Source organism: Cnephaeus nilssonii (genome assembly GCF_951640355.1).
Source record: "Cnephaeus nilssonii genome assembly, chromosome: 8".
NCBI lineage: Eukaryota > Metazoa > Chordata > Mammalia > Chiroptera > Vespertilionidae > Cnephaeus > Cnephaeus nilssonii.
Window position 1 is genome coordinate 101,184,352 of NC_137079.1, and position 21,050 is coordinate 101,205,401.

Sequence of the window (21,050 nt, forward strand, 5' to 3'; positions counted from 1 at the left end):
TCAATCAATGATTTCCTCTCATAATTGATGTTTCTATCTCTCTCTCTTCCTCTCCCTTCCTCTCTGAAATTAATAAAAAAATCAAATACTAATAAAAGGGTAATATGCTAATTAAACTGGATAGACCCGACATCTTCTGGACATCCTTCTGGACAAAGCCATAGTGGCAGGGTTGAGGCAGAGGTGGTTAAGAGTGATCAGGCTGGCAGGGGAGAGTGGTTAGGTGCAATAAAGGAGGCAGACAGAGGTGTTAGGGGCAATCAGGCAGGCAGGCAGAGTGGTGAGGGGTGATCAGGCATGCAGGCAGGTGAGCAGTTAGGAGCCAGCAGTCCCGGATTGTGAGAGGGATGTCTGAATGTGGGATCGGGCCTCAACTTGCAGTCAGACATCCCCCGAGGGATCCCGGATTGGAGAGGGTGAAGGCTGGGCTGAGGGACCGCCCCCTCTGTGCACAGATTTCATGCACCAGCCCTCTAGTCTACACTAATAAAAGAGAAACATGCAAATTGTCCATCATTCCGCTACACCCACCAGCCACGCCCACTAGCTAATCAGGAGCGAGTATGCAAATTAGCCCAACCAAGATGTTGGTGGCCATGGAGCAGGAAAGAGCAGGAGGCTTGGGTTGCCCCTGGCAATGGAGAAAGCCAAGCTTCCCGCCCGCCCTGGCCAGCCCTGGCCTCTGCTCAAGGCTACAAAGTTTCAATTATAGAGGATAAATTCCAGATACCTGCTTCCAGCGGCCCTGGCCTCCGCTCAAGGGGCTCTGAGAGAAAAAGAAAGAAAAGAGAAAAAGGAGGGGCTGGGAGCCTGGATCGCTGGGGGACATGGGCAGCCTGAAAACAACCATTAGCCCCTCACCCAGACTGGCCAGGCATCCCAGTGGGGACCCCCACCCTGAAGGTGGTGTGGCCAGCCTGAAAACAGCCCTCAGTCCCTCACCCCATCAGTGGGGGTCAGTTGGAGGTGATCAGGACAGTGGGGGGGCAGTTTGGAGTGAGCAGGCCAGCAGGGGGGCAGTTGAGGGGGAGCAGGCCAGTGGGGAGGGAACGTGGGGGCGAGCAGGGCAGCAGGCGGGGCAGTGGGGGTGAGCACACTGGCACAGGGGGCAGTTAGGGGTGATCAGGCTGGCAGGGGGGCATTTGGGGGCAAGCAGGCTGGCGGCGGGCGACAGTTGGGGGCAAGGCCAGTGGCAGAGGGGAGTTGGGGGTGAGCAGGCCGGCAGGCAGAGTGGTTAGGGGCAATCAGGCAGGCAGGCAGGCAGGTGAGCGGTTAGGAGCCAGCAGTCCTGGATTGCGAGAGGGATATCCAACTGCTGGTTTAGGCCTGATCTCTGTAAACCAGCAGTAGGATGTCCTTCGAAGGGTCCCAGATTGGAGAGGCTTCAAGCCGGGCTGCGGGACACCCCCGCCCCATGCACAAATTTCATGCACCAGGCCTCTAGTATTAAAATAAAGAGTTGTCCAAGACAAAAAAATAATAATATTAATTTCTTACATATTAACTGAAAGGTTAACATGATGATATGTAGACAAGCTGAATAACCATCTCAGAGAGTGGATAAAGAAAAACTAAATTTATTTTGGAAAAGAGATGGAGGATGGGATATCCAAAGGGAAGGGCTGCACAGCACTGAGTCAAGGGGATATAAAGTCCATGATGGCAGCACCCAGGAGCTGGAGTTTTATCCTTATATGCAGTCACTAGCAGGAAGCTCTTGTCATCAGTGTGTCAGGGGACTGAGTTTGTGGGCTTGGAATTCGGATAGAGTGCAGATATGCTATCAGGTCTTTAGAACAGTTTTAATTTCTTATATGTTCTGATTCCTGGTGTCCATCAAGTTTTACCCTGTCTTTGTCCTCCTGTGGCAGGAAACTTACAAATGGCTATTAAGGGTTGTATTGCCATATAGTCCTAATATTTCCCTACTCTTTCTATTTGGTAGTAATTATTCTTATGGAATCTGGGTGAAGGTCTCTATCTTCTGTCAATCTTCCTAAGAAACAAGGCCTCCTGGTGCTGTTGAAAGGATCCTATCTAATAAAAGAGTAATATGCAAATTGACCATACCTCCGCCATGCCCACCAGCCAATCAGGAGCGAGTATGAAAATTAACCCAACCAAGCTGTCTGCAGCCATGGAGCGAGCAGGAGGCTTGGGTTTCCCAAGCAATGGAGGAAGCCAAGCTTCCTGTAAAACCTGGCTGGCCCAGGCCTCTGCTCAAGGCTACAAAGATTCAATTATAGAAGATAAATAAATCCCAACAAAATGGTCACAGCCGCAGAGCTGGAGAGAACAGGAGGCTTGAATTGCCCCCGGTGATGGAGAAAGCCAAGCTTCTGCAGCCCTGGCCTGCCTTGGCCTCCACTCAAGGCTACAAAGTTTCAATTATAGAAGATAAATAAATCCCAAATACCAGCGCCTCCGCTTGGGTCACTGTGGGGGGTGGCTGGCCTGCAAAACACCACAGGCCCCTTGCCCAGACCACCCCATGCCCCAAGGGAAATCCCCACCCTGATCTGGGACACCCTTCAGGGCAAACCAGCTGGCCCCCACCTGTGCACCAGGCCTCTAATAAAAGAGTAATATGCAAATTAACCATCACTCCAACACACAAGATGGCTGTCCCCATGTCGTCAAAGATCCTGTCCCCATGTGGACACAAGATGGCTGCCACAAGATGGCCAGCAGGGGAGGGCAGTTGGGAGGGACCAGGCCTGCAAGGGAGGGAAGTTGGGGGCGACCAGGCCTGCAGGGAAGGGCAGTTGGGTGGGGACCCAGGCCTGCAGGGGAGAGAGGTTGGGGGGACCAGGCCTGCAGGGGAGGGCAGTTAGGGGCAAACAGGCTGGCAGGGAAGCAGTTAGGCATAAATCAGGCTGGCAGGGGAGTGGTTAGGGGGTGATCAGGCTGGCAGGCAGAAGTGGTTAGGGGCAATCAGGAAGGCAGGCAGGCGAGCAGTTGGGAGCCAGCAGTCCTGGATTGTGAGAGGGATGTCCGACTGCCTGGGATCGGGCCTAAATGGGCAGTCGGACATCCCTCTAGGGGTCCCAGATTGGAGTGGATGCAGGCTGGGCTGAGGGACACACACCCCCATGCAAGAATTTCGTGCACCGGGACTCTAGTATATGTATAAACAATCAGAAACCAACCAGCCAGTGGCTTAGAATGTCCATTAGTATAAGGGAGGGTGAAATTATCAGAACAATTCATATTTTAGTTATTAGATACTATAAGACAATGATTAGATCAACTGGTAAAAGTCAGACATTTTTCAGAGGAAACTACTGCAGCCACCTTTAGAGAAAATATGCCTTCATCATTTTTCTGGACAATGGGTCCCAATGCATAAAGGTCCCTGTATGTGACTTTCTTCCCAAAATGAATAAAATGAGTATAACTCTATATATTAGCAATAGGTGTCCCAACTCCTACTAGACAGGATGTAAAGGTCTATTCTACATATGTTCCTCCTAAAAGGCAAAAGTCAGAGATATTAAGAACATTTTTTACTAATTGCACCCAAATATTTTTGTCTCTTCTGAATGGAATTAATTCTTCAGCCAAACCAGCCATGGTCAAGAGCATGATTATAGTAAGTATTGTCTTTGAAAGATGACCTTGAGGTGTTTCTTGGGTTCAGTTACCCATTCTTCCCCTTCTGGCACCCTATTTACTCTGGTGTAATGGATCTAGGGCTTTATCCCTGACAACTTCAGCAGCTCAAGTATGTCCCAGGATCCCATCCATGTTGATTGTCGGTGATCTGGTTTTCTATGTTTCGAGTAGAACTCCTGCTAAGAAGGAATGTAGCATACCTGTGACAGAAAAATCCCTAGCACATGCAAAATTATTAATAACTATCACTGTTTGATAAAGATGCTGCATATAATGCTTAATTTTAACATTATATCTACATATACCTCTGTTCCTATAGCTGCCTGAAAGGGTCTCCCATATATTATTTCATAGGGCCTCAAACCAATCCCACTTCAGGGAGCTACTCTAATTCTGAGCAGGAAAATTGGCAACACCTGATTCTAATGCAGATGAATCTCCTGACATAGTTTGGCTATATTATTTTTTAGGGTATGGTTAATTTTCTCAACCTTTCCTGAGGCCTAGATGATATCTCTAGGGACAAAAGATCAGAAGGCCTAAATGTATAACTAACAATATGCTAGGGGAGGAGAGGCCACCCTTGGGGCAAGGTCCCTACAATTGTTCCTTGCTAGGCACCTGGGGCTTCCATTCCAGTGACCTTCTGTACCTGGCCTGTCATACTTGCTCAGCTCATATCTGTATAACATTCTCCCCCTCATGGATTTTTGGTACTGAATTCTTTCAGAGAAAAGGGGCATAGTATTTCTTCTGAATGTGCTTCCTGCTGAAAGGGAGTGATGTTTTCCTTCTGAGCCAAAAGATCGTTGCTCTCTGTCAGAGGGATGATGAGGCCTGGGCACAAAAGGAAGTTATAATGGTGTAAAGGGGTGGTATTTCCTGAGTAAAAATAGGGTTTGTAACCCAGTGGAGAAAAATTGTTTTATAAATTTCAGTATCACTGGGGAAAAAGATAGAATGACAATAATTATGATAAATAGTCTGATAAAAGGAAAAAATTCTAGTTGTTAATAATTACAAGTCAAAGAATGAGAAAAAAATGAAACATTAGTTTGGATGGTTGTAGTCAAATATTTAAGAAAACTAGATAAAAATTTAGGATCCAGTTTAGTTTAGCTCATGGGTGAAAAAATAAAACTTTGAAGATAATGAACTGAATTAGAGTCTAATATTTAAAACTATTTATATGGAGAATTTTCCCCCTAAAATTACCCTCATTTTTACTAAAGAGCCAAATGAACACCAATTTATTTACTGTATTGAGGCTAGTTTCAATTTGTCCTGATTATTTGCATGAACACAATAAGAATAGCAATTGATCGTATAGGTTTTTAAAAAAATCTGCTCTGCTGAAATTTCAACATTGAGCCTTAATTAGCCCGTCAGGACAAATAATCTGAGTGACTTAGCTGCCATCAGGTTTTCCTGCAATATCTGTAGACTTGGGTGAATTCCTCAAGTTATTGAGGTCCCCAAAGATATCTTGAGGATCCTTCCTTGCCATCTCCCAGGAAAGCAACTTCATTCCTTTCCTGGAAAGACTGCCATGAACCATGTGACCAAGCAAGATAGCAGACTTTCTCCAAGGGGCCCATATTGGCTTCATAATCAATCTTCACTCATTAAGACTTTTTGATGACATCCGAAGTCCAGGCATGTTTCTCTCAGGCATGACATTCCAGTCAAAGTCTTGGTTAATAAAACCACAATTGGAAACTGGTATTATTGAATTCATGCAAAGAACCATGTTGCCATGACTCACTCATTAAGAATTGACAAATTTTGGAAGGATTAGTAGGAAGAAAAGTAAAAAGGCTTTCATATGCTTAAGAAGGTATAATGTATCAAATTGTTCTAGGAAAATAAAAACAAATTTTCTTATATTTGGAAGGCAGAAAGATTTTCATCCTACCTAATAAAATAGTAATATGCAAATTGACTGCACCTTTGCTACACCAAGCCACGCTCACCAGCCAAAGCCACACCCACCAGCCAGCCAATTAGGGCAAGTATGCAAATTACCCAACAAATATGGCGGTTAATTTGCATATGCCGAGGGAGGGAGGAGTGAAGGCTGAAGACAACTTAGAAGGAAGAGGGAGGAAAAGCGGAAAGCAAGGTGGCTGCCAGAGGGAAAGCCCAGGTGGGGCGGAGAGGGGTGGAGCGGGGCAGAGCGCGGAGGGCGGCAGCAGCGGCCACAACGGCGGTGGCACAGAGCATGCGGCCACAGCGGCCACTTGCAGGATTCTTCCTGCAAATGGGCTACTAGTATAACTAATATTTTATATATATATATTGGCAAATATATTCTCCTGATTACTTGCTAATGTTTATCTTTTAAAGATATTTATTTTTTAATACATTTGTATTGATTTCAGAGAGGAAGAAAGAGGGAGAAGGAGACAGAAACATCAATGATGAGAGAGAATCATTGATTGGCTGCCTCCTGCATGCCCCACACTGGGGATCCAACCCACAACCCAGGCATGTGCCCTAACCGGGAATCAAACCATGACCTCCTGGTTCATAGGTTGATGCTCAACCACTGAGCCAGGCCGGTTAGGCAATTTGCTAGTATTTCATGTTTTCTATTTTTCTTTTTATTTTTCTTTATTGATTAAGGTATTACATATGTGTCCTTATCGCCCCATTGCCCCCCCTGCCACTCCCCCACTTATGCCCTCACCCCCTTGGTGTCTGTGTCCTTTGGTTAGGCTTATATGCATGCATACAAGTCCTTTGGTTGATATCTCCCTCTTACCACCGCCCTCCCCTGCCTTCTCTCTGAGGTTTGACAGTCTGATCGATGCTTCTCTGTCTCTGGATCTGTTTTTGTTCATCAGTTTATGTTGTTCATTATATTCCACAAATGAGTGATATCATGTGATATTTATCTTTCTCTGACTGGCTTATTTTGCTTAGCATAATTCTCTCCAGGTCTATCCATGCTGTTGTAAATGGTAAGAATTCCTTCTTTTTTACTGCAGCATAATATTCCATTGTGTAGATATACCACAGTTTTCTAATCCACTCATCTGCTGATGGGCACTTAGGCTGTTTCCTAATCTTAGCTGTTGTAAATTGTGCTGCTATGAACAGAGGGGTGCATATATCCTTTCTGATTGGTGTTTCTAGTTTCTTGAAAAATATTCCTAGAAGTGGGATCACTGGGTCAAATGGGAGTTCCATTTTTAGTTTTCTGAGGAAACTCCATAATGTTTTCTACAGTGGCTGCACCAGTCTGCATTCCCACCAGCAGTGTACTATGGTACCCTTTTCTCCACATCCTCACCAATGCTTGTCCTTTGTTGATTTGTTGATAATAGCCATTCTGAAATGTGTGAGGTGTTACCTCATTGTTTTCATTTGCATCTCTTCAATCATTAATGACTTTGAGTCTTTTTTTATATGTCTCTTATTCTTCTGTATGTCTGCTTTGGAAAAGTGTCTACTTAGGTCATTTGCCCGTTTTTTAATTGAATTATTTGTCTTTCTTTTGTTAAGGTGTATGAGTTCTTTATATATTTTGGAAATTAACCCCTTTTCAGATATATAATTGGCAAATATATTCTCCAATGCAGTGGGCTCCCTTTTCATTTTGTTGATGCTTTCTATTGCTGTGAAGAAGTCTTTTATTTTGATATAGTCCCATATATTTATTTTCTCCTTATTATCCCTTGCCCCAGGAGATGTATATTGCTATGAGAGTTATCTGAGATTTTGCTGCCTATGGTTACTTCTAGGATTTTATGTGTTCATGACCTTCAGCAAGGTCTTTTAGCCCTGGCTGGTTTGGCTCAGTGAATAGAGCATCAGCCTGTGGACTGAAGGTTCCCAGGTTCTATTCTAGTCAAGGGCACATGCCTGGTTTGTGGGCTTGCTCCCCAGTAGGGGGCTTCCATGAGGCAGCCGATCAATGATTCTCTCTTATCACTGATGTTTCTCTCTCTCTGCCTCTCTCTCTCTCCCTTCCCCTCAGAAATCAATAAAGATATATTTAAAAAAATAAAATAAATAAAAAAATGTTTAAAAGCATTTTTATCCATTTTGAATTTATTCTTGTGTATGGTGTAATTTGGTGATCTAGTTTCATTATTTTTGCATGTACCTGTCCAATTTTCCAACACTATTGATTGAAGAGAATATCTTTACTCCATTGTATGCTCTTGCCTCCTTTGTCAAATATTAACTCAGTGTAATGGCTTGGGTCAGTTTCTGGATTCTCTATTCTGTTACATTGATCTATATGGCTGTTCTTGTGCCACTACCAGACTGTTTTGCCTATAGTGGCATTGTAACATAACTTGATATCTGGCATTGTAATCCCTCCATCTTTGTTCTTCTTTCTCAAGATGGATGCAGCTATTTGGGGTCTTTTTTGCTTACTTATAAATTTTTGGAGTGTTTGTTCTAGATCTGTGAAATATGCCATTGGTATTTTAATAGGGGTTGCATTGAATCTATATATTGCTTTAGGTAGTATGTACATTTTAATGATGTTGATTTTACCAATCCATGAACACAGTATATTCTTTCACTTGTTTATATCATCCTCTATTCCATATTTCATCATCCTATAGTTTTCCAAGTACAGGGTTTTTACCACCTTGGTCAAGTTTATTCCTAAGTATCTTAATTTTTTTGTTGCAATGGTAAATGGATTTTTTTTTTTTTTTTTAGTTTCTCTTTCTGAGAGTTCATTATTGTTGTATAAAAATGCCATTGATTTCTGGGTGTTAATCCTGCTACATTGCCAATTTCCTTGATTAAATTTAGTAGTTTATTCGTGGAGTCTTTAGGATTTTCTGTGTACAATAACATGTCATCTGCAAATAGTGAAAGTTTTACTTTCTCTTTCCAATTTGGATGACTTTTATTTATTTTATCTTGTCTGATCACTGTGACTAGTATTTCCAGTCCTATCTATACTAATAAAAGGGTAATGTGCTAATTAGGCCGGGTAGACCGGACATCTTCTGGACATCCTTCCAGACAAAGCCACAGTGGCAGGGGCCAAGGCAGAGGTGGTTAGGGGCAATCAAGCCAGCAGGGGAGAGCAGTTAGGGATGATCAGGCCAGCAGGGGAGAGAAGTTAAGGATGATCAGGCAGGCAGGCAAAGGCAGTTAGGGGTGATCAGGCAGGCAGACAGAGTGGTTAGGGGTGATCATGCAGGCAGGCAGGTGAGCAGTTAGGAGCCAGCAGTCCCGGATTGCGAGAGGGTGCAGGCCAGCAGTCCCGGATTGTGAGAGGGTGTAGGCCCTACCCCTCCGTGCATGGATTTCATGCACCAGGCCTCAAGTGTTGAATAAGAGTGGTGAAAGCAGACATCCCTGTCTTGTTCCTGTTCTTAGAGAAAATTAGTTTAGTTTTTGACCATTGAGTATGATGTTGGCTGTAGGTTTTCATATTTGGTCATTATAAAATTGAGGTATGATCCCTCTATGCCCACTTTGCTGAGAGATTTTATCAAAAAAGGGTGTTGAATTTTGTTGAATGATTAATCTGCATCAGTTGATATGATCATGTGATTTTTGTCTTCCAATTTGCTTATGTAATATATCACATTTATTGTTTTGTGAATATTGTACCAGCCTTGCATTCCTGAAATAAATCCCACATGGTCATGGTATATGATCTTTTTAATGTATAAAGGGATGTTCATAGCATTACAGGCCTACCTCAAATATTTATTAGAAGAAAATCTTCTAATAAATTATCTAACCCTACAACTTAAAGAATTATAAAGAGGACAACAATAAAAGCCCAGAGAAAGTAGAAGGAAGGAAATAATAAAGATTAGAGCAGAAATAAATGACCTAGAGACTAAAAAACAATACAAGAGCTGATTCTTTGAAAAGATAAACAAGATTGATGCACATTTAGTCAGACTCATTATGAAACAAAGATAGAGTACTCAAATAAAATAAAAAACAGAAAAGGCAAAATGACAACTGACCTAAGAGAAATACAAATGATCACAAAAAAAGTGCTATGAACAACTAAATTCCAGAAGTTGAACAACCTGGATGAAATAGACATATTCCTAGAAAAATACAATCTTCCAAAACTGAATCAGGAAGTATCAAAAAACCTGAATAGGCCAATAACTACTGATGAAATTGAAGCAGTAATAAAAAAAACACAAAAAAAAACAAAAACAAAAACAAATCCCATCAAACAAAAGCCCTGGTCCAGATGGCTTCACAGGGGAGTTTTACCAAACATTCAGAGAAGAACTAACATCTATCCTCCTCAAACTATTCCAAAAAATTCAAGAGTAAGGAAGTTTTCCAAGCTTTTTTTTTTTTTTTTTTTTACAAGGTTAGCATTAGCCTAATTCCTTAACACTAGGATTTTAAAGTGTGGAATCTAATTCCCTTGAGTTTCTTTACAACTAATTAAGTAACACATAAACACTTTCTCCTAATTCATTTTTTCTTCCAAAATTAAATATGAAATTGTATGTTCAAAACATTATATAAATTTATCATTTTAAATTATGTTGAGTATAATATGATAAGTTTATCTTATAAAATAGAAAATCTTAACTTTAAATCAGACATAAATATAGATTTTATTTGATACTGCTTTAAATAAGAGGAATAGATTAAGCATTTTTTTTTCAAAGAGGCATTTTATTCTATTCATTTCACAAAATGTGTATCCACAGGATAAGCAATCCTTACCAATGTAGCTTTTGCCCTACACAAAATCATTATGTTAGTGATATATTTTTAAAATTTTTATTGTATATTGGACACCTTTTCTTGGTTCTCAAATGAATTACTTTTATGCTTAAAACTGGCACTTCTGACTCCATGACGACTAATAAAATCTGCTATTTTCCATTAGTCAGATGCAATCATTTAGGTTTCAATAATGAAGAACCATTTCTTTTGTTTCTGTTGCACTAATGCTTACATTTAAATTTCAGTGTTATCTTTTCCAGAATTATTATTTTTTAATTATTTAAGACCTTGATTAACAGGTGCCTGAAGTTTGTTGACTTTTTTGAAAAAAGCAAATTGTAAACTTTTATTACAAATTTAAAATGCAGTTCTTAAAAATCTCAACTTGACCAGATATGAAGCAATTTAAAAACCTTTAAAGGTGTATTGAGAAAAAAACAGGCTTTTTTTTTTTTCCTTTCTTCAAAAACACGTTTGTCGTTACCAAAAACAGATGTCTTTTGATAAAAATAATGAAAACCACATATTGCATAGATAATGCAGATAGTTCCATCTATCTGGTCAATGGACAAAAAGCAAGCATTTAAGGCCTTTGGCTCCCATTTTTTGTTCATTTCTTATTGCTGAAATTTCATATTCATTTATTCTTGTTGGATGACTAAACCGATGATGGTAGAGATGGAAACCGGCATTTTTTACTCAGCTTCTAGAGTGGACAAAGTCTCAGCTGGTGGATCAGCTGCTTTTATATCTTTGTCATATTGTGGTTCAGGGTTTTCTGGGCATCTGTGTCAGTAATTGAAGTTGTGGCGGTACCAACGTTGAAGTGGCTGCTGATCTTGGGTCTCATCTTCTTGATTTTCCTTATCTTCTTCGTTGCTGTCCTCTCTAGGCTGTCTTTGGCGAGGAGGGCCCCTGCAGAATTGTGGTCTATAGCCCCAATACATATTCTGTCTCACTGGTGTACCCGGTTCTACTGAACCCTGGTTGTCAGCACCCTCCATCACTTCTCCCTACGCAGGAGGGTTGGAATACTGTGGTCAACGCTCATAAGGTCTCCCAATGTAGTAAGGTGGGAACCATCTCCTGCTATAGAGCCGGCGCTGTTGGGCCTGGTCTTTGGGATCACTCTCCCATCCCTTATTGTTTTCCCCATTCTCACTATTCTGGTAATTCTGCTGGTAATTGCGTGAAAGACCCCTGCCACGTGGATAGCATCTATAATGGTTCCAGTCTGCTGCAGTCACTGCCTTGCACAGGAACTCCACTAGGGCCTGTAACATTTACTGCCTCCGCACCCTCTTCTTCTTCAACAACATCAGACACCATAGTATATCCTTCTCCTACACTGCGAAGGGACTTCCTGGGGTTATTCTTCTTTATGGAGTCTGGTGTACAAATACATCTTCCTTGGTGTGATTCTAGTTGATTAAACCATATCCCTTTCTTACATTGAACAATTTTACTGTTCCCCAAACCTTCCTTGCCATGACCTACTTGTTCTCCCCAACTCCTAACCCTACCTAACCCCCAAGGCCCTGCTGATGAAGGGTGGCCCCGGCAGCAGCCTGTGGTGGCTGCTGGGTCTCAGCCTAGCTGCTCATAGTTGTGGTGGTGACTGGCGGGGTGCAGTAGTTCCTCACAGGGTGTGATGGTACTAGGCCAGTGGTGGTTGCGGGGCTGCTTAGGGCTCTCTGGGGTCCGCTCTCAACTCCCACTGCCTATCGAACTCTAGGATTATTATTTAACTAGCGTTCCCGTTGCAGGAAAAATCCTGCAATAGGGTTTCCTGCTGCACTCTACCCCACCCTGCTTGCTCTCTTCCCTTGTCCCCCGCCCCGCGATCTCCGCCAGCCCCCCAGCTTTTCTAACTTCTCCGCCAGCCTGCTCTCCTTCCTTCTCCCCTGGCCCCGCCTCCACTCCTCCCTTCTCCCCTGGCCCCGCCTCCGCTCCTCCCTTCTCCCCTGCCCCGCCTTCTCCGCCAGCCCACTCTCCTTCCTTCTCCCCTGGCCCCGCCTCCGCTCCTCCCTTCTCCCCTGGCCCCGCCTCCGCTCCTCCCTTCTCCCCCGGCCCCGCCTCCGCTCCTCCCTTCTCCCCTGGCCCCGCCTCTGCTCCTCCCTTCTCCCCCGGATCTGCCCCTTCTCCCTCGGCCTCGCCTGCTCAACTTCCTTCTCCCCCGGCCCCGCCTCCGCTCCTCCCCCCGGCTTGCTTGCTTCTCTGCAGCTTTGCTCCCTTTTGCAGCTCTTGGCTTCTTTCTACGCTGTCACAATATGCAAATTAGCCGCCATCTTTGTTGGGATAATTTGCATATTCGTCCTGATTGGTTGGTGGGCGTGGCTTGGCTGGTGGGCGTGGCTTGGGTGTAGCGAAGGTGCGGTCAATTTGCATATTTGTCTATTATTAGATTAGATGGTTCATATTTTCTCTATCACTCATCACTAAACAAAAATAAGAATTACCAGTTTCTGAAATTATGGATTTAATAGCTTATCATAACCCACATATTCTTGAAAAAAATACAAAAATGTTAGACTCAAAACCACAAAAATCCTAGAAGAAAATCCTAGAAGAAGCTGTAAAATCTCAGACATTTCTCATCACAATATTTTTTTCTGATATATCTCCTCAGGCAAGGGAAACAAAAGTAAAAGTAAATAAATGGGACCACATCAAACTAAAAAGTTTTTCACAGCAAAGGAAACCATCAACAAAATGAAAAGACAACCCACTGAATGGGAGAACATAATCACTGGTATATTTGTAAGGGGCTAATAGAAAAAAATTAAAAGGATCTTATAAAATTCAACACCAAAAAACAGAACATAACACCGATCCAATTTAATAATGGGTAAAAAACCTGAGTAGACACTTTTCCGAAGAGGACATACAGGTGTCCATTAGACATATGAAAAGATGCTCAATGTCACTAATTATCAGAGAATTGCAAATTAAAACCACAATGGGATATCACCTCACATCTATCAGAATGGCTATCATCAATAAGTCAACAAACAACAAGTGCTGGAAAGGACACGAAGAAAGACAAGTACCACAGGATTTCATTCATATGTAAAATTTAATGAACATTCTGAACTGACAAGAAAAATAGAGACACACTCAGACAGACAGTTCTGGTGGGGGGGGGGGGTATTGAGCAAAATAAAAAGAAAGAAGTCATAGACATGGACAACAGTGTAGTGATTGTGGGTGAGGAGAAGGTGTAGAGGTTCAAGAGGGTATAGGGGAGATAAATGATGAAAAAAATAAAGAAAAAAAACATAGGTTATCTTTTGGAAATATATGAAACAGAACATTGTTGTTCTTGAGAGATACTATAACCTCCTGTTTGTGTTTCCTTATATTATATGCAGGTGGGGCAAAATAGGTTTATAGTTGTGAATACATGAAACAAAGGGTTAATTCTTGTATTCTTATTTATTAATTATTGTATTATTTTCCATACAAACAACAGAAGATCTATTTTTACCCTATCCTGATTATGATAGGAAACTTTGGAACTTATCCCCACTCCCATTTTTTGACCCTATGAGGAATAGTCACAAGTTTTCTAAATAGAGGTCAATTGTCTTTTATTTGAATTCTTGAAAAAAAAATATGGTAAAAGTCTCAAGTATTTACATTGCCTGTGCTATAATTTCATGATTTGTAATTCTGAAGCTGGATTCTGAAGTTGTGTGTTTATAGTACTTTGTTATAGCAGCCTGAACTAAGACAGCCACAAAATTGTGAAATATCATGAATTGTTAAGTAAGTAAGTTTTGGAACATATATACGTGTCCACCACCAAAGCCTGGCAACTGTATTTCCAGTTATATTTCTTAATATTTCCCAAATCATTTTCCTCATTTCCTGCTTTTTAAGAAGTAGTTTTAGACTAGTGTGCCTCACCCAGTTTTCCTGTGTCCATAGCTCCAATCTTGTTTCATTCAAATTCACACTACACTCTAGGATATTTAATATGTAAACATTCCCCATATTTAAATTATTCTATTAAAATATAAGAAACATTACTATGTTACTTTTTATTGTGGCAAGATACACATAACATTAAATATGCCTTCTTAACCATTTTAAGTATATATTTCAGTAACATTAAGGACATTCATATTGTTGTGTAACCAGCACCATCATCCATCTACAAAACATTTTCATCTTTCTAAACTGAAACTCTATACCCATTAAACAATAATTCTCCCTTCCCTCATCTCCCAGTCCCTGGAAACCACTATTCTACTTCCTGTTTCTATAATTTTGACTATTCTGGGTACCTTATATAAGTGGAATCATATAATATCTGTTCTTTTGTGTTTGCCTTATATCTCTTAGAATAATGTCTTAAAGGTTCATCCATATCATAACATGTATCAAAATTTCATTCCTATTTAACATTGAATAATATTACATTGTATGTATATACCACATTTTGCTTATCCTTTCATCTATTGGTGGACATTTAGGTTGTTTACACTTTTAGCTATCTATAATAATAAAAGGGTAATATGCTAATTAGATTGGACATTCTGCCGTTTGTCAATCCAGACATCCTTCCTGATGAAACTGAGGCTGGAGGGAAGCCAGCCTGGGTCCCAGGAGCCTGTGGGTGGCTGGAGCAAAGCCCAGATCCCGGTGCCTGCAGGCAGCCAGAGGGAAGCTAGCCCAGGTCCCAGGTGCCTGCCAGTGGCAGGAAGGAAGCCAGCCCAGATCCTGGGTACCAGCAGGAGGCCGGAGGGGAGCAAGCCGGGGTGCGAGGTGCTAGAGGGAAGCCGGTGCCAGCAGCCGGGAAAAGGAAGGACTACTCTTGCATGAATTTCATGCATCGGGCCTTCAGTCTATATATATAAAAGTGTAAGCGACCAAATGACCGAATGACTGGTGGACTGGTCGCTATGACACACACTTACCACCAGGGGGCAGACGCTCAACACAGAAGCTGCCTCCTGGTGGTCAGTGTGCTCCCACAGCCAACCTCTCATGGCCAGCCAGCCCTGATCAGGACTGGGCGAGATGGCCCTGATCGGCCCCAAACGCTGGACAGGCCAAGGGAACCCACCTGTGCACGAATTCATGCACCGGGCCGTTAGTTGTAAATAATGCTGCTATATTACATTATTATAAAACCCTAACCCAGTTCTCTATTGCTTATTTTATAGATTCTATAAAATAAAGCCCAAGCTTCTTAACAAGATATCTGAACCTGAATTTCTGCCTAGCTTCATCTCTCATCACTTCCTGGCTTCCATTCTGTGCTCAGCAATTCCAGTTTACTAGTATTTCTTCTTCTGTGCTGTGCTCTGTGAATATTACATCTGTACATTTTCTTATTACTTTATTAACTTAAAATATAATCATTACCTAAGGTTAGATCATATGACTCTTTGGGACATTAACACTCTCCCGATTGGTGTAGTTCAGTGATTGAGTATTGACTTATGAACCAGGAAGTCACATGCCTGAGTCTCAGGCTCAATCCCCACTGGGGGAGGAGTGCAGGAGGCAGCCAATCAATTATTTCTAAACGGTGATGTTTTGATCTCACTCTCCCTTTTCCTTTCTCTCTGAAATCAATAAAAATATATTTTTAATAAAGATGTTAGAACTGAAGCTTCAGAAAAGTTCCCACATGTTCTCCCTGTTTTATGTCTGGAACATATACATTTACCACATCTACACTAATAAAAGAGAAACATGCAAATTGACCATACTTCCGCTACACCCACAAGCCAGGCCCACCAGCCAATCAGGAGCAAGTATGCAAATTAATGCAACCAAGATGGCTGTGGCCATGGAGTGAGCAGGAGGCTTGGGTTTACCCAGCAATGAAGGAAGCCAAGCTTCCCGCCCACCCTGCCTGGCCCTGGCCTCTGCTCAAGGCTACAAAGTTTCAATTATAGAAGATAAATAAATCCCAGATACCAGGGCCTCCACTTGGGTCTCCGGGGGGCATGGCCAGCCTGCAAACCACCACAGGCCCCTCGCCCAGGCTGCCCCACACCCCAAAGGAACCCCCACCCTGATCCGGGACACCCTTCAGGGCAAACCAGCCAGCCTCCACCCGTGCACCAGGCCTCTATCCTATCTAATAAAAGAGTAATATGCAAATTTATCGTCACTCCAACGTGCAAGATGGCTGCCCCCATGTGGACACAAGATGGCTAGCAGGGGAGGGCAGTTGGGGGGGACCAGGCCTGCAAGGGAGGGCAGTTGGGGGCGATAAAGCCTGCAGGGGAGGGCAGTTAGGAGTGACCAGGCCGGCAGAGGAGGGAAGTTGGGGGAAATCATGCCTGCAGGGAAGGGCAGTTGAGGGGGACCCAGGCCTGTAGGAGAGAGCAGTTGGGGGTGACCAGGCCTGCAGGGGAGGGCAGTTAGGGGCAATCAGGCTGGCAGGGGAGCAGTTAGGCATCAATCAGGCTGGCAGGGGAATGGTTAGGGGGTGATCAGGCTGGTAGGCAGAAGCAGTTAGGGGCAATCAGGAAGGCAGGCAGGCGAGCAGTTGGGAGCCAGCAGTCCTAGATTGTGAGAGGGATGTCCGACTGCCCGTTTAGGCCCGGGCCTAAACGGGCAGTCGGACATCCCTCGAGGGGTTCTAGATTGGAGAGAGTGCAGGCTGGACTGAGGGACACACCCCCTGTGCATGAATTTTGTGCACCAGGCCTCTAGTTATATTATAATTAACTAGAGCGCCAATGTACGAAATTCATGCACAGGAGGTGTCCCTCAGCTCGGCCTGAACCCTCTCCAATCTGGGACCCCTTGGGGGATGTCCAGCTGCCACAGGGATCGGGCCTAAACTTGAAGTCGGACATCCCTCTTACAATCTGGGACTACTGGCTCCTAACTGCTTGCCTGCCTGCCTGCCTGCTTGATTGCCCCTAACCGCTTCTGCCTGCAGCCTGATTGCTTGATAACCGCTCCCCTGCTCACCAGATTGACGCCTTACGGCTCCCTGCCAGCCCAATCACCCCCAACTTCCCTCCCCTGCTGGCCCGATCGCCCCCAACTACCCTCTCCTGCTGGCCTGATTGCCCCCAACTGCCCTCCCCTTCAAGCCTGGTCACATCCAACTGCCCTCCCCTGCAGGACTGGTTGCCCCTAACTGCCCTTCCCTGCAGGCCTGGTCACCCCCAGCTGCCCTCACCTGCTGACCTGGTTGCCCCCAACTGCCCTCCCTTGCCAGCCCAATGGCCTCCAACTGCCCTTCCCTGCTGACCTGGTTGCCCCCTACTTCCTTCCCCTGACAGCCTGGTCACCCAAACTGCCATACCCTGCTGGTCTGATTGCCCTCAACTGCCCTCCCCTGCTGGCCTGTTCGCCCCCAACTGCCCTCCCCTGGCGGCCATCTTGTGGCAGCCATCTTGTGGAGGCCATCTTGTGACGACGTGAAGGTGGCCATATTGTGGCAGCCATCTTGTGATGATGTCCTATGAGGGCATCGGGCCACCTAGGCTTTTATTATATAGGTTTGTATATATGTCTTTTCCCTTTAAGAAACTGAGCTCCTTGAAGCAAAGAACTTATATTTATTTTTTAATCTTTATTGTTGAGAGTATTACAGATGTTCCTCTTTTATCCCCCCATTGTCTCCTCCACATGGTTCCCGCCCTGCTCCAGGCCTTCATCACCTATTGTCTATGTCTATAGGTAATTCATGTGTGCATATAAGGTCATTATTTAATCTCTTCCTGCTCCCCAACCCCTTTTCCTCTGAGAATTGTCAGTCTGTTCCATATCTGATTCTTTATATTCACCAGTTTATTCAATTCATTACATTTTTTATTCATTTTGATTTTTAGATTAAATTGTTGTTAGATATGTGTTTATTGCCATTTTACTGTTCATATTTTTATCTCTTCTTCTCCTTCTCTCTCCTTTTTCCTCTTCTTCTTCCCCTTCCCTCTCCTCTTCCTCTTCATAAAGAATACCCTCCAACATTTAATGTAATTCTGGTTTGATGGTAATGAACTCCTTTAGCTTTTTCTTGTCTGTGAAGCTCTTTATCTGACCTTCAATTCTAAATTATAGCTTTGCTGGGTAGAGTAATTTTGGTTGTAGGTTTTTGCTATTCATCATTTTGAATATTTTTTGCCATTCCATTCTGACCTGTGTAGTTTCTGTTGAGAAATCAGCTGACAGTTGTATGGGTGCTCCCTTGTAGGTAACTACCTGCTTTTCTCTTGCTGTGTTTAAGATTATCTCTTTGTCTTTAATCATTGGCATTTTAATTATGATGTGTCTTGGTGTGAGTCTCTTTGGATTCCTCTTGTTTGGAACTCTCTGAACTTCCAAGACTTGCTTGTAAGTCTATTTCTTTCACTAGGTAGGGGAAGTTTTTCATCATTATTTCTTCAAATACATTTTCAAGATCTTGTTATCTATCTCTTCTCCTTCAGGAAGCCCCATAATGTGAATGTTGGTGTGCTTGAAGTTGTCCCAGAGGCTCCTTACACTATCTTCATATTTTTGGATTCTTTTTTCTTTTTGCTCTTCTGATTGGGTGTTTTTTGCTTCCCCATACTTCAAATTGTTGATTTCATTCTCAGAATCCTCTACTCTGTTGAATGCCTGTAAATTATTCTTTATTTCAGTTAGTGCTTAATTTATGACTGGTCCTTTTTAATGTATTTGGTGTTCTCACTAATATCCTCCTTGAAAGTCTCATTAAGTCCCTTGAAGTTCTCTCTGAGTCCTTTAAAACTCTCATTAATATCATTGAGCAACCTTATAACCATTGTTTTGAACTCTGTATCTAGTTGTTTGCTTGCTTCCATTTCATTTATTTCTCTTTCTGGATATTCCATTATTCATTTGTGACATGTTTCCTTGTCTTCACATTTTGTCTGCTTCCCTGTGTTTCTTTCTTTATATTAGGTATAGATACTATGTCTCCTGGAATTGATAGAGTGGCCTCATGTAGCAGGTGTCCTGTAGGGCCCAGTAGCTTAGCCTTCCCAGTCATCTGAGCTGGGCACTGTAGGTGTGCCTCTGTGTGGGCTGTGTGCAAAGTCTTATTGTAGTTGAGCCTTGATTGCTGTTGAAGTCACTGGGAGGAGTTGACCTCCAAGTAGTGAGGACATGCTGCAATGACAGTGGAAGAGCTGTTATATAAAAGACACCCCTGTGAAGCAGGACTTGCTTTAATGGGGCTTTCATGATCACTGAGTGTACCCCTTAAGTGTGTTCTTAGAGCAGTAATCTCATATGGTCTGAAGCTGTCCACCAGGTGCACTGTCTCTGGGGCTTCCTTGGAGGTGCAAAATCAGCCACTGCCTGGGGCCACCTGGCAGGAGCTACTGAGTGATCTGTAAATGGCCACTATTTGCATTGGGCTTGCAAATTCCCAGGCAATGCCAAGCTGTGAAGCAAGGCATAGTGGTGCTAGTGCCAGGTCTTGGGCCTCTTATTGATAGATATGGCACATGCTTATGTCAGCTGATGCTTGTTTAAGATATTTTAGTGAAGCCTGTGTCAAGACAGGCCATTCATATGGAAAATCTGCTGCAAACAGCTTGGGTGGGGCTGCCAGTGAATGGGGTGGGGTCTCAGGGAATCTCCATGGTGGAGCAAAGAGTGTGAGGCACACTGATGAAAACTCAGATATGGCTGTCAGCATAGGAACAATGACCCTGTGAGCACCTTCATCTGGGAGAAAGCCACTCAGAGTTCTTGCTCCAATGCCAGACAATCCAGTTCCTCCCCATATGTGCCTTGTTCCCCCAATGCCCCTGCTTAGTGCTGGAGCTCTTTAAGAGGGACTGCCTGTGTCTCCAGCAGCCTCTGTGTCATCCAGCCACAATCCCTGCTGGTTTCCACAGCCTGAAGTTACAGGGACTCTCTTCCCAGATCTGGAACCCTGGGCTGGGGGGCTGGTGTGAGGCTGGGACCTTGCTTCCCAAAGGAGGCCTCTGTAGTAGAGATATCCCTCCTGATTAACAACATATCATGCCTGGGTGTCAGACCAGCCAGTTCTGCAACTCCACATCTCCACCCCTCATAAAAGTCTTGATAAACTTTCTTCTTTACTTCTCTAGTTGTTGAACTTCTATTCAGCCAGTTTTCAGGAGGTTCTGAATGATAGTTGTTCTGTATTTTAGTTGTAATTTTGATGTTGTTGTGGGAGGCAGTGAGTACCAGCATTTACCTGCTCCACCATCTTGGTTCTCCTTGGGCATGTTTTCTTATCCATTCATCTACCTTATATCTTTTGACTGGAACATTTAATCCATTTGCATTTAAGGTAATTATTGATAGGTACTTATATATTGCCTTTTTTTTCTTTATACCTATGTTTTTCTCTCTTCATATATTTATTCTTAGAGTAGACCCTTTAACATTTCTTGCCATGCTGGCTTGGTGGTACAGTAAACATTTGATTTTGCAGACCTTGACTTAATGAACTTTGGATTTAATGGACAAAATTTCTGTTTCGTATGTCATATGAGAAAATTAACATCCTGTCACTTTTAACATGCTTTTAACCAAGATTTGCTTATAATTAACAGGTTATGTTTTGTTATCAATTCACTGTAATTGTTAGCAAATTTTATTTTATTTTATTATAAATCTTTATTGTTTAATGCATTACATCTGTCCACTTTTATTCCCCATTGACCCTTTCTAGCCTGTCCCAGCCTTCCACCGCAGGCCTTCACCACCCTATTATCTTTGTCCATGGTTAATGCACATATTCAAACAAGTTCTTTGATTGAGCTCTTCCTACCCACCCC

General features: G+C 43.1%; 1 protein-coding gene and 1 pseudogene across 2 annotated transcripts in view; one reads left to right on the forward strand and one right to left on the reverse strand.

The window, feature by feature from the left end:
- Positions 1 to 21,050, forward strand: part of TRPC4 (transient receptor potential cation channel subfamily C member 4) — a gene marked incomplete at its 3' end in the record, with an annotated part of 376,713 nt that overhangs the window by 125,542 nt on the left and 230,121 nt on the right. The window lies entirely within an intron of this gene.
- LOC307104455 (Y-box-binding protein 1-like) lies at positions 11,004 to 11,798 on the reverse strand (annotated as a pseudogene). Its single transcript has one exon. The product of its transcript is annotated as a Y-box-binding protein 1-like (transcript).